Below are 13,211 nucleotides of genomic sequence, written 5' to 3' on the forward strand. Positions count from 1 at the left end.
CAATAGTCACATGACTTAACTTCCTTGGGTATCCATGTTTGGTCTGGAAAGTGAGGACTTCCTTTGAGTTTTTTATCTGGAAAGTGTGTATTCCTTAATTCAAATGGTTTTTATGAAGAACAAATGGGTAATATATGCAAAGCTCTTTGTAAGCCTTGAAAGGATCTAGAAATGTCAGCCCTCTTTACAGGGAAGACAGGCAAAAAGGGATTGAGGTTCCCTCAAGGATCACATTCTAATGAAATAAAATGCTTCCGAAGAGGGAGAAAAGTCCATCAATAAGCATTTAATAAGGGCTTGATGTGAGCCCGTCACTGAACTATGCATGAAAGGCAAAAAGAGAGACTCAATTTCCAAGGAGCTCATGTTGAAAACAAATGTAGAGTGTAAGCAGAAGGTAATGCTGGGAACGGGAAAGATTGATTAAAGAAAGTGCAATATAACTCTTTGGGGAGGAAGCCAGGGAAGTTGGGGGTGGGGTAAGAGGCAAAGGGAGAGAGCTTTCCAAGCCCGGGGGAGCACCATGAAAAGGTACAGAGATGAAAGATGCTGTTATATGCCAGAAACAGCAATAAAGCCCAGGGCACCAAATTGGGCAGTGCCTGGAATTAAGCATGAGAAGACTGTAAAAGGGAGGGCAGAATGAGGTTCTGAAGAGATTTTAATGGCAGAGAATTTTCTATTTATTTCTAAAAGGAAAAGGGAGTCTCTAGTGACACAGTGAATTGGAGTTCAGTAAGGAGGAAATGTGACAGTCCAAACTACTCTAGGGAGATCCTTTTGGGAACTGAGTTGAGGATGGAGTGGGAAGAGGCAAGCAGCTCTGCCATGAAACAGTGAAGACCCGCACCAGGCTGCTGGACCTGTGAGGGGTGAGAAGATGTATTCAAGATATGGTATAAAGGCAGAAACAAGAAGTGGCAACAGATTGGATTTGTGGGTGAATGAAGAGTTGGTGACGCCGCTAAAGCTGTAAGTCTGTTTGACTGGGGGCGCGTTGTGCCCAACAGCAATAGGATAGTTGGGAGGAGGAGAGGATCTGGGCAAAGCTAATGACTTCTGCTTCATCATTGATAAAATCATCTCAGTTTATGATATTGGACTATTTGACAGAGCCAAAGACTTTTACAACAAGCACTTTCTTTCTGGGTCTGCAATCGATGTAGCTGCTTGAAAGTAAAGTTGCTCAGCTGCCTCATCCCAAGGATTGCTGCCCAGGAGAATGTCTGGAAACACTGAGCTGGCAGTGCTGCTATTCTCGAGGCTCTAAGGTTCAAGTTCTGAATGGTCTCCATTGGGATCTTAGGAGAAATGGCGCTTGAGGTGGTCCCAGTGCTTTGACTTTGCTGGCACATACTGCCTCCTGCATCTCCCTCAGAGTACCTTCCTGCTTAGCTAGCCTAGTTTGCCTGCCCAGCACCTACCTTTGATTCCTGGGGGTTGAGGATCGCTGCATCCATCTCCATAAGAGTAACTTCCCCAGGGCTGGACGGGAAGTGGATTGACATTTGGAGGGTGGCAGATGGTCAGCAGTTGTTGAGTGAGATGAACTCTTTTGCTATGATGATTTCTCTCCTCAATGGTGGCTTCAAAGAATAGGCTGAAATTAATTAGTCTGTTGCTTTGGGAGATCCTGATATTCCCTAGGGTCTTGAGTATAGCTTCCTGGGCTCTTTCCATCAGTATCCAAGAGGAAAATATGGTCAAAGTGGTGGAGGTAGTTCAACTTACCTGGTCCATGCTGCTTCCCATTTCTTCCTCACTGTTGTGAAATCAGTGAAACAAAGGAGACTTTAGAGAATGGAACTAGCATCATCTAGATAGTTTCACAAAAATTAAGTTAGGAAATGTTCAGTGATTTCTCTACTATCCTCATCATGCTCATGAAACTGCTCATTTGAACATGATCGGTTGCCACCTTATTGCCACATCTAAGTGGTTTTTCATCCACCTTCGTCCTCTACCTTTCAAGTGACTTTCTTATCTTCTCTTTATGGAAGTCAGGGACTATATCATCCTTTCATCTTTATTTCTATCCCCAGAAACCCACAGATTTTCACACACAGTAGAAGGTTCTTAATATAGTTAAGAAATATTCATCTGATTTAAATTGAGGAATTGATTTCCACAAATACAACAGCATTGTAAAAAATAAACAGCTTTGAAAGCCTAAAGAACTCTGATCAACACAATGACCAAGAATGATTCCCGAGGACAGTATCCTCTCTCCTGCCAGCTAGTTGATAACGTCAGGGTGCAGAGTGGGACACATTTTTGGAACATAGACAGTGTGGGAGTTTGTTTTATTTCACCGTATAGATTACAGCGTTTTCTTTTTCTTTTTTAATGGAGCGAGAGGTGTGAGAGAGGGGAAATAGATTTTTGTTAATTTAAAAAATGAAACTTAGTGAAGTGAGTAGAACCAAGAGAACACTGTGTCTAGCTATAATAAGATTATACGATGATCAACTATGATGGATGTGGCTCTTTTCAACAATGAGATGATTCAGTCCAATTTTAATAGACTTGTGGAGAGAGTCACCTTCATTAAGAGAGGACTATGGGGATTGAATGGGAATCACAACATTGTATATTCACCTTTTGTTGTTGTTTGCTTGCCTCTTTTTTTCTTCTCATTTTTTTCCCTTTTTGATCTGATTTTTCTTGTGCAGCATGATATATGTGGAAATATGTTCAGAAACACAGCACATGTTTAACCTATATTGGATTACTTGCTATCTAGAGCAGGATGCAGGGATTTGGGAGGGTGGGGTGAGGAGGGAGAAAAAATTAGAACACAAGGGTTTGTGGGGGCACATGTTGAAAGCTATCTTTGCATGTATTTAAAAAAATAAAAAGCTAGTATTATAAAAAATTAAATAGAATTAAAAATTCAGATGGAGACAAGAAAAAATTATATTGTATATTGATAAAAATAAGACACTTTTGTATTTTGCTGTAACATGAGTATATGAAGATGTGACTCTTTGTTGATATGTACAGAACTATCCATTTTTTAAAAAAAAATTCAGTTGAATATTACAATTTTCAGTAGGAAGGACCTTGAAAATTGACCTTCTCCCCAAATCTACTTATTCAAGGACAAAGTCCCTGAAGTAATGATTTTTCAGTAACCATAGGAACATAGCTATAGGTCAGCACCTCAGAGCTCATCTAATCCACACTCCTCAATTTATGTGCTGATTAAAAACAACCTGAAGTCCAGTGAAATGAAAAGATTTATTTAAAATCATACAGGTAAGTTGAGTTAGAGGAAAGATTTGAAGCCAAGCCTTCCAACTCAAAATAGTGTTCTTTCTTTTAAAAAAAGAATTTAAAACTTTTATTTTCAGTTCTAAATTCTCTCCCTCCTTCCATGACTTTTTCCACCCATTGAAAAGGTGAGAAATACCCATACCCATTTTATACATATGAAGTTATGCAAATTTTAGCCATGATGGGAGAAGAAAGCAAGAAAAATCAATCAACTAACCAATCAATAAATAATGTGCTCCATTCTTCATTCAGAGTCTGTCTTTTCTCTCTTGAATTTGATGCTCCTTTTTTTTGCAAGAGTTTTTTGAGCTGTCATGGATCATTGCATTGATCAGAATCGCTTAACAGTTTATTATTGTTACACTATTGCTGTTTATGTACACAATGTTCAATTTGCATCAATTCATTTAAGTCTTCCCAGATTTTTCAGGAGTCATCCCCTTCATCATTTCTCATAAAACAATGTCTTCCCAAAATAGTGTTCTCCCAACCACACCAAAACTTGCACATTTTGTATAATTACTGGTAGGCAATAGTGATGGGATGGATTGAATCTTGGAATCACAAATGCCCGAGTTCAAGTCCTACTTCTGACAGATACTATCTGTATACCCATGGGCAAGATTACCTTTAACAACTTTCCAAGATTGAGTTTTGATGGAGTTGTCCCTCTGTAGTTTCCTATGCCAATAGAATCCTTGTCTTTTCCATTATCTGGAGATCCCTTCCTTTCCCTATCCCCCTCAAAACCCTATATCAATACATTTAGGCAGTAAGCAGCATTTCTTGTAGCAGTTTTTTCCCCCTTCTATTTAGGAAGTAGAAAAAAAACAAATGAATGAACTATTAAACATCTTACTCATATATTCAAGAATACATTTCTCTTTGTTCTAATCTGTTCAGCAGCAGCTATTCTTAGAAAAATGGTGATGAATCAATAGGCACAGAAACTCTGAAGCCGAGCCATTTCCAAGAAAAAAAAATGGAAGTAATTGGGTAAAATGGAAAGAGGCAGGAGAACAGGGTTCTAGTCCTAGCTCTGTCATTTGCTGCCCTTGTGACATTGGATCAATCATTTAACTTTCCTGACCTACAGGCTCTACTTCTGTGAAATGGAAATAATAATGCCTACATTACCTGTCTCACAAAATTAGTGACAAAATGAGATTACAAATGTGAAACAACATTGAAGTTTGTCAGATGTCACAGAAACACAAGAGGTTACTCAGCTTTCCTTTTTTGAATTCTTTTTCCATTAGTGGCCCTATCCTTCCTAACAGCAAGAGCTTCATCTTCTCTGTCCTGTTCAACTTATACAAATTTCCTGTTCAATATATACAAATCTCCTCTCAGAAAAGATCTTGATCAACTTAGTCACAAAAAAAGCAAAGAAAGGGAAAAGAGAAGAAGAGAAGAGAAGGGGAAAGAAAAGGAAAAGGAAGAAAAGAAAAGAATTAACTACCCAAATCTTTGGGAGTATCATACTTTGAGGAGATATAGAAGTAGCAAGTATATTCTATAATGTAAGGAAGTTGGATTTCTATTCATTTCACAGGAAACTGTCTTACTGAACATTTTGCTCAGTGGCTCAAAATTCTTGCTTAATCAAGTGTTGTAAGTTAGTAATTTTGAATGTGGAATTTTATTTTCTTTCATGAGATTTAAAGATTCTAGGCCTATTTGTAAATAAGTCTCTCTTTTCCTTTAACTCTTTTAAGCTTTCATTTATACTAAAGTATAAATGATAATAATGTATAAACATTTCAAGAGCTTTGCATTTTAACCAAAGACAGCATCTTAAAAAAGAAGGAATTAATGTCTAAGGCAACTCAGTGATACAGTGGGTAGAATGATAGATCTGAACATAGATACTTGCCAGCTGTGTGACCCTGGGTAAGTAATAACCTCTATGTGCCTCAGTTTTTTTTTAATCTGTAAAGTGAGAATAATAATATCATCTAACTCCCAGAGTTATTCTGAGGATCAAATGAGATGGTAATTAGCAAGTGCCTAGCACATAGCAGGTTCCCTAAAAAAGTTATTTTTTATTGAAATTTCAAACATCAATAGAATTCCTTGTGAGGGAAATGGTGGTGGAACTGGGAAGGAATGAGAATAGTGAATAGTCTTTGCTATTATCTCTGTTTTCTGGAATTGCACAGCTCATAGGGCTATACTGTGTGAAATACTCAAATTCTATATCCAAGTTGGGATCGTTTGCACATTTTTAATTTAATAAATTTATGCACTAAATAAAGGACCCATGTAGATTGTAATTTATAAGTTTAAAAAGTAAGAAGAAATATTCATTGAACATTTTTCAATGCACAGAAGAGAGCAAAGGGAAGGCCAGGAATAAACAAAGACAAGCAGGATAGTTTTGAAAATAATGTGTGAAAATTCACTGTTGTCTTGGAAGGACAAGTGGTATACATGAGACAGCATTGCAGCTACATGCACAATCCCCTTTTTCTGTTTTGCTATAAATATGGAAATGATTTTCTTATTTGCTGTTTGTTGAGTTTAGAATATAAAAAATAATCAAAGTAATTTATACAATTAAACCTTTCAGAAACCTCATTGGGATGCTTTCAGATTGCAATGCCCCAAATCCTGATGATGGATACAAATCTTTGCTTTGCATCAGGATATTTTGGTAGCATAGAATCAACCACCATGTGGGCTTTGTTTCATAGATGTGATTCATGACATCAGAACAGTAAGAGCTATTCCTGATCTTTATTATAATCATTTATCAATTTTTTAAAGATCTTTTGATTGTCACTTCTCTCCTATAATGTTCCTTAAGCCTATCTTTAAAAAAAATTGTTTCATATATATATCGTACACAATGTTTTATGAATCATGTTGGGAGAGAAAGATCTGAGAAAAAAGAGAAAAACCATGGGAAAGATAAAAAAAGTGAGCCTAGCACGTATTGATTTACCTTTAATCTCCTTAGTTCTTTTTCTGGATGCAGATGGTATTTTCTGTCCAAAGTCTATAGGGGTTGCTTTGGACTACTGAACAATTGAGAAGAATCAAGTCTTTCATACCCGCTCCTTGCACAATCTTGCTGTTATGATACAATGTCTTCCTGGTTCTGCTTGTTTCACTCAGTATCAGTTCATGTAAATCGTTCCAGGACTTTCTAAAATCAGCTTGTTCATCATTTTTTATAGAAAAATAACATTCCATTACTTTCATGTACCACAACTAGTTTAGCCATTCCCCAATCAGTGAGCATCTACTCCTTTTCCAATTCTTTGCTACCACAAAAATAGCTGCTACAAACATGTTTGCACCTGTGGGTTCTTTCCCCTTCTTTATGATTTCCTTGGGATACAGACTCAGTAGTAGCACTGCTGGCTCAAAGGATATGCACAGTTTTATAGCCCTTTGGGCATAGTTCCAGGTTGCTCTTCAGAATGCTAGATCATTTCACAACTTCACCAACGATGCATTAGTGTCCCAGTTTTCTCACATCCCCTCCAAGATTTATCTTTATCTTTTCCTGTTATTTTAGCCAATCTAAGAGATGTGAAGTGGTTCCTCAGAGTTGTTTTAGTTTGCATTTCTCTAATCAATAGTGATTCAGAGCATTTTTTTCATATTACTATAGATGGTAAATCCTATCTTTTTAAATAGAATTTTATTTCTTCCAATTACATGTAAAGACATTTTATAATACTCTTTTTTTAAATTAATTTCCAAGCTATTTCCCTCTCTTTTTTTTTTCACTTCCTCCCAAAGATGGTTAGTGATTCAATATGGTTTATTTGTGTTCAATCATGTAAAATATATTTCCATGTTGTGAAAGCTGAATGTTGTGAAAGAAGAAACAGGCCAACAGAAAAGAATCAGGAAAAAAAAAAACAAAGTAAAAGTAGTGTGCTTCAATCTGTATTCAGAATCCATCAGTCCTTTCTTTGCATATGAATGACATTTTCTATCATAAGTATTTTGTAATTGTATTGCTAAGAAGAGTCAAATAGTTGATTATAGCACAAGGTTGCTGACACTGTGTACAAGGTTCTCTTGATTCTTGTTACTTCACTTTGTTATCAGTTCATGTAAGCCTTTCCAGGTTTTTCTGAAATCTGCCTGCTCATCATTTCTTACAGCACAATAATTTTCCATTACATTCATTTACCACAAGCTGTTCAGCTATTCCCCATTTGATAGTCATTCCCTCAATTTCCAGTTCTTTGCCACTACTAGAAGAGCTGCTATAAATATTTTTGTATATAAAGGTCCTTTTCTGTTTTTTGTGATCTCTTTGGGATACAGATTTAGTTGTATATCAGTGGATCAAAGGGTATGCAGGCAAAGTTCCAAATTAGCCTCCGGACTAGTTGGATCAGTTCACAACATCAGCATTATTGTTGTGCATTAATGTTCCTCATATCCTCCCCAATTATTAGCCAATCTGATAGGTGTGAGGTGGTACCTTAGAGTTGTTTTAAGTTGAATTTTTCTATATAACTATATATAGCTTTAATTTTCTGATCTGAAAACCACCTTCATATCCTTTGATCATTATCTGTTGGGGAATGACTTGTATTATTATAAATTTGACTCCGTTTTCTATATATTTGAGAAATGAGACCTTTATCAGAGGCACTTGCTGTAAAGACTCTTTCCTAGTTTTCTATTTTCTAATTTTGATTACATTGGAAGTTTTTTGTGTGTGCAAAATCCCTTTTAATTTAATATAATCATAAGTATCTATTTTACATTTTGTAATGCTCTCTACCTTGTTTGTTCATAAATTCTATTCCTTGTTCTCCTAATTTCCTAAAGACCATCTTTGACTTTACTTTTCTGGATGTATTTTCAAACATTAAAAGTAAGTCACATAATTGAGAAACTCTATACTACCTTGTCCTTAATTATACTGTTCAGATTTCTCTCTTGTACAAATGTATAATGGAGTAAATTCTGATGTCAATCTCAGTCAGCCTTGTGCTATCATAAAATCTTTTTTTTATTATAGCTTTTTATTTACAAAACATATGCATGGGTAATTTTTCAACACTGACCCTTGCAAAACCTTCTGTTCCAACTTTTCCCCTCCTTCCCCCCATCCCTTCCCCTAGATGGTAGGTAGTCCCATACATGTTAAATATGTTAAAGTATATGTTAAATACAGTATATGTCATAAAATCTTAAAACTTGAAGGAACTTTTTTTGATATCATCTAATCCAGCTTTCTCACCTAATGGTCAGGGAAACAGGGACTTGAGAAGTTTAGAGATGGATTTAACTAGCTAGTGACACAGACTCTTGATATTTAAGCTCCATTTTTTTTTTCAATTGGACCTTAGGACTGATCAATGACCCCAGGTCATACTCAATCACCGAAAGGGTTGATTTGTAGATTTTCTGACAATTAACTTGAATATATAAGTAGAGTATTTTGTCAGAATTTTCTACATCTTTATGTAACCCAACCTCCCAAATCCATTGGCATCAGACTCTGTCTTCATTGATAGACAATCAATTACCCACTTACATGAGAGTTGGGCTGCAGCTGGTAAAAGACATCTTGTCTCTTCATTTTCTTCGGGTCTTTCTGGCCTCTAGCAACAAGAAAGAGGATGCAGGGGATTCTTAGTTTTTGTTCAGGGCCACAAAGAGAGAATGACTCTGGGAAGAAGTTGATATGCTGAATTTTAATCATGTCCCCATTCCCAGCTTGCTACACTAAAGATTTTATGATATTTTCCTTGGAGTGAGATTGGTTGAGCTAGATTACTTCTTTCCCAATGGTACAGTTCCTTTGGAATATATTATCTGATATACATTTTCATATGTATACTTTCCCTGATTTCTCTTTTGCTATTGATGTGCATAAAGGAAGAGTTTTTTTTTATTTGTTTGATTGGCTTTTTCACTATTTGCTATTTCCGTGTTCATTGTGGAACTGGCATTTGGTGGAACGGGAGATGAGTCTTGCATAGAAAGCTTGGAGTCCTCCTTTCCCTCTTAATGAAAAGTAATTAGGAACTTAGTTTAAATTTTAAAAAAGTCATATTCCTTAGATCCAAGCTTCTTAAATTGTGAGTTGTGACCCATTCAGTTGAATATACGAGTTAAAAAATTATGACTTATTATTAGTAAATGTTTGATTTGTATATCTATTTTATATATCTATATACGTGGGGTCGTGTAAAAATTCTTTGGGAGAAAAGGGATCACAAGTGGGAAAAGTTTAAGAAGCTGTGACCTAGAGTAATAATATTCAAGGGAGTAGATAAATATAATTCCCTCTCTGATGAGAGCAGAGTGGCTGGCTTCTGATCTACCCTCTTATTTTCCCTCCCTGCAGGAATTAAGGTCCCCCTTAGAGAAGGGTTGGAGGAGGAGATGCTAGAGATGTCATTTTTGCCTTCTTGGAAGCAGTACATGATGACAACCCCTTGTGACACTTAAAATTGAGAGAATGTGAACCATCATGATTCCTTTGGAGTGAATAACGTAGGGAGGAGCACATGTAACATAGCAACTCTCCATCTGTACTTTGTTCTTTGCACACATTTTCTAAACTTATGGGCTGCAGACAAATGTAGTTCTTGCACAGGTCTAATATTTATATATGTGTATATATATGTATATATATGTGTGTATTCATATGTATACATACAAACATACAAATACACCATGAGTGGTTATCTTGTCATCACATCACTTTCTATTAATCTGAATACAAAGGTCTTTATTGAATCATCCCAGAGTGACCACTTCTTCTTGTTTAATATACCACTTAGTAAAGTTTAAACTTTCAAGCTCTAAAAAATAGTTACTTGCCATTGCAAAGGAACTGAAGGAACAAAATGCCCCACAACTTCAGTTATCTCTGCAATATCCAAAGAGATATAGTATCTCCACTCCTGACTCCAGTCATTTCCACATCTTCCCTGTTTCTCTTCTCTTATGTTTGCTTCTCCCAAACCCTAATTCCCTCAAAAAGAAAACAGCTCAAAGATTTGAAGGCCTACTTCTTATATAGGCCCTTTCCTGTCCATTCTAGTTGTCAGGGCTCTCCCCAGTTCCAGAATTAGCTTGTATATACTATGCATATGAAAGTTAGTGTCCCTTTGAAATTTTAACTGACTGTTTTTTAAAAGGTACAGAAGAAAATGGACTATGGAGATATAAAGTGAATTTTTGAATAAAGAAAAGGATTAAATTAGCCCATGAAAAATGACACTTTTCCTTTTGTAGGTGAACAGTTGGTGGTTGAAATGGGCAAAAAATAACTTTTGTACACAAAGACTGTTAAAAATCTGCATCTAAAGAAACAGTATTCCTCAAAGCATGAAAGGAGATTGCTAAAAGGACTGAATAGAAAATTTGAAGGCACTATTTAAGGGCAGAGGTGATTGAAGCTGCAGGGCATTTTGTTCCTTCGGCTCCTTTGCATTGGCAAGTAACTATTTTTTAAAGTTTGAGAAGTTAAAATTCACTAAGTGGTAAATTTAACAACAACACGAAGTCACTGTGGGATGTTTCAATAAAGACTGTTGTGTTCAGACTAATAGAAAGCTATGCATAATGACAAGATGACCATCTTAATATATATATATATATATATATATATATACACACACACATAATACACATACATACATATATATATATATATATATATACACACACACATAATACACATACATACATATATATATATACACATACATATACTGTTATGCCTCAGTTCTCTTTAACTGTTCTGACTCGGTTTCCCTAAACTAGTTTCCTTTGTCTCAGTTTCCTTAACTGTTCTGTCAAATCCCCTTAGTCGTAAAAAACCCACTCTGGTCCATTAAGACTGGGAACTGTTTAAGGTTATAAATTGCTAGCAAGATAATCAAGAGAGCAGAACTCCTGACCCTTCCCTGTTCTCAAGAATTTACAATATTCCTCTAAAATATTCCAAGATACCTCACTGACATCTTTATCTCTGGGTATTCAGACATCCTCTCTCTGGGCTTTTAGGAGTTATGGTCTCCCTCCAACCTGACAGAAGCCTTCCCGCCTTTTTGGGGGGTCTTTGTCTCTAGGGTTATTTAAAGGAGGGGGCCGCTCTTATTCTTTGCTTCATTCTTTGAGATGACAGCCCTGGGACCAACATGGTTTCCTTGGTCCCAGTATATCTTTATCTCTATCTGACTGGATAATTTGAGACGAGAGTCCTGTCCAGTCAATTATACTCTCCAATTAATAAACTATTGAAAATTCTCTAATCTCTCTCCTGCCTCAGTTTCTCCGGCATTACAATACATATATATAAATCACTATGGGATGATTCAATAAAGACTGTGTATTCAGACTAATCAAAAGCTGGGTTTTCAAGAGTTTTAGTTCCTAAGGGGGGAGTTAAATATCAGAAGGCTCTGATCTGAGCCACTGAGGAGGCTGAAGAACCCAGCAGGAACAGGAGCAAGACAAGGAGCAAAAGAAATGGTTAATTTGGCAGCAGGAAAGCTGCTGATGGGTTTGAGAAATCTGAAGATTATGGAAGCCAGCTCAGTCTAACCTATTGGCCATGCACACCATCTATAATTTGCGAAAGGTGAAACTTCTCCAAAGTGCCTGGTTGCTCTCTGTGGCCACCCTCTGGCTTGAAAGGGAAAAGTAATCCGGAAAAAGAGGATTTATTTCTGCATTGTTAAAAGATAAAGTTGAAGCCAGCTGGATAATGCGGCATCCTGGCTAAGCAAGTCTTCAGTGACAGTGAAGAGTTTCCCTTTGAATTAAGCTTCCCCGTTAGGAAAAGCTGATAAGCCATCTACTTGAATGTAGAGTTAGCAGGGCTAGCTAACCCTAGGAAGTAGGCAATTTTATGTCTTATGGAAACCGCTATGTTTACACTATTCCTCTGACCTTGGGGTCCTCCTCTCCCACTGGCAATTCCTCCCAGAATCTCCAACTTGAAGACCTCAGATCAGCCATACTTCATTTTATCACCATACTTTGATTGTCTTCTCCTTCTGCTCTTGTATCTCCCTTCTCCCATTGGTAAGTTCCTCCTAGGATGTCTATTTTGAGGAAAGTCCATCCTTCATTCTCTGAAATTCTTCACCCTATCATTCCATGAGAATACTTTCCTCTTCTCCCTGTTTTTCAGCTCCCTGATCTTTTCCCATTACAATGTAAGCTCCCTGAGCACAGGGACTTTATCTTCTTTCTTGCATTGGTATCCCCAGCACTTAGTACCTGGCACATAATAAACCCTTAATAAATGTTTGTTGACTAGTAATCTTTCTCAGTTTCCTTTTCAGGGTATTTGAGAGTTCAAAGAACTTGTTCAAGGGTTGAAGAGCAGATTTGCCCAGCAGAAGGGCAATTAACCCACAAATGGCTTCTTGTGATCCAGATAATTCATGGTAGAATCAAATAAATCAACACCTGATTCAAAGTAGTGAGTTACCCTGAGGACATTGGTCTTCACTCATTGTCCCCTTCCCCCTAGGTTTATGTAATTATTTGCTCACTCTTCTGTGTGATTTGGTGGGAAGTCATAATCAAGTTTATGGGTTAACTGTGATGAATGAGTAATACATTGTCTTGTGTAATATTGGGTAACTGTGGTATATTACCTTTGAATTTTTTCCATATTATTAAGTAAATGTTTTATGTTAAAGAGTTAATTGTATCATCATTGTGACTGATTTTGCTTTGGTGGAAGAATGCTGGTAGGGAATTGATAGTTACCACTGTGAATAGAAGGACTATATTCCCCTCTTCTCCTTCTCCCCTGATTTACTTTTGGAAAAGTTTACCTTTGAGAAATTAAAAGTCATACCAAAATGGCAAGGGGGAATTTCCAGATCTATTGCTGCAAGGGCAGATCAGGTTAAGTGATCCAAGTCACAGAGTGAGTGAAGGACTGTGCTCTGTATAAGGGGCTAGATTGCTGGAAAGACCAT

The 13,211-nt window shown here is 36.7% G+C and overlaps 1 long non-coding RNA gene across 1 annotated transcript; it reads right to left on the reverse strand.

Annotated features, from left to right (window-relative positions):
- Positions 1 to 485: 485 nt before the first annotated feature.
- LOC116419972 lies at positions 486 to 12,713 on the reverse strand. The gene is made up of 3 exons (XR_004230296.1): positions 12,166 to 12,713; positions 8,792 to 8,858; positions 486 to 1,762 (listed from the first exon to the last, which is right to left on the reverse strand). It is a non-coding gene; the product is annotated as an uncharacterized LOC116419972 (long non-coding RNA).
- Between the last annotated feature and the right edge of the window lie 498 nt (positions 12,714 to 13,211).

The sequence above is a fragment of the Sarcophilus harrisii genome, chromosome 6 (assembly GCF_902635505.1).
Source record: "Sarcophilus harrisii chromosome 6, mSarHar1.11, whole genome shotgun sequence".
In the NCBI taxonomy this organism is placed as follows: Eukaryota; Metazoa; Chordata; class Mammalia; order Dasyuromorphia; family Dasyuridae; genus Sarcophilus; species Sarcophilus harrisii.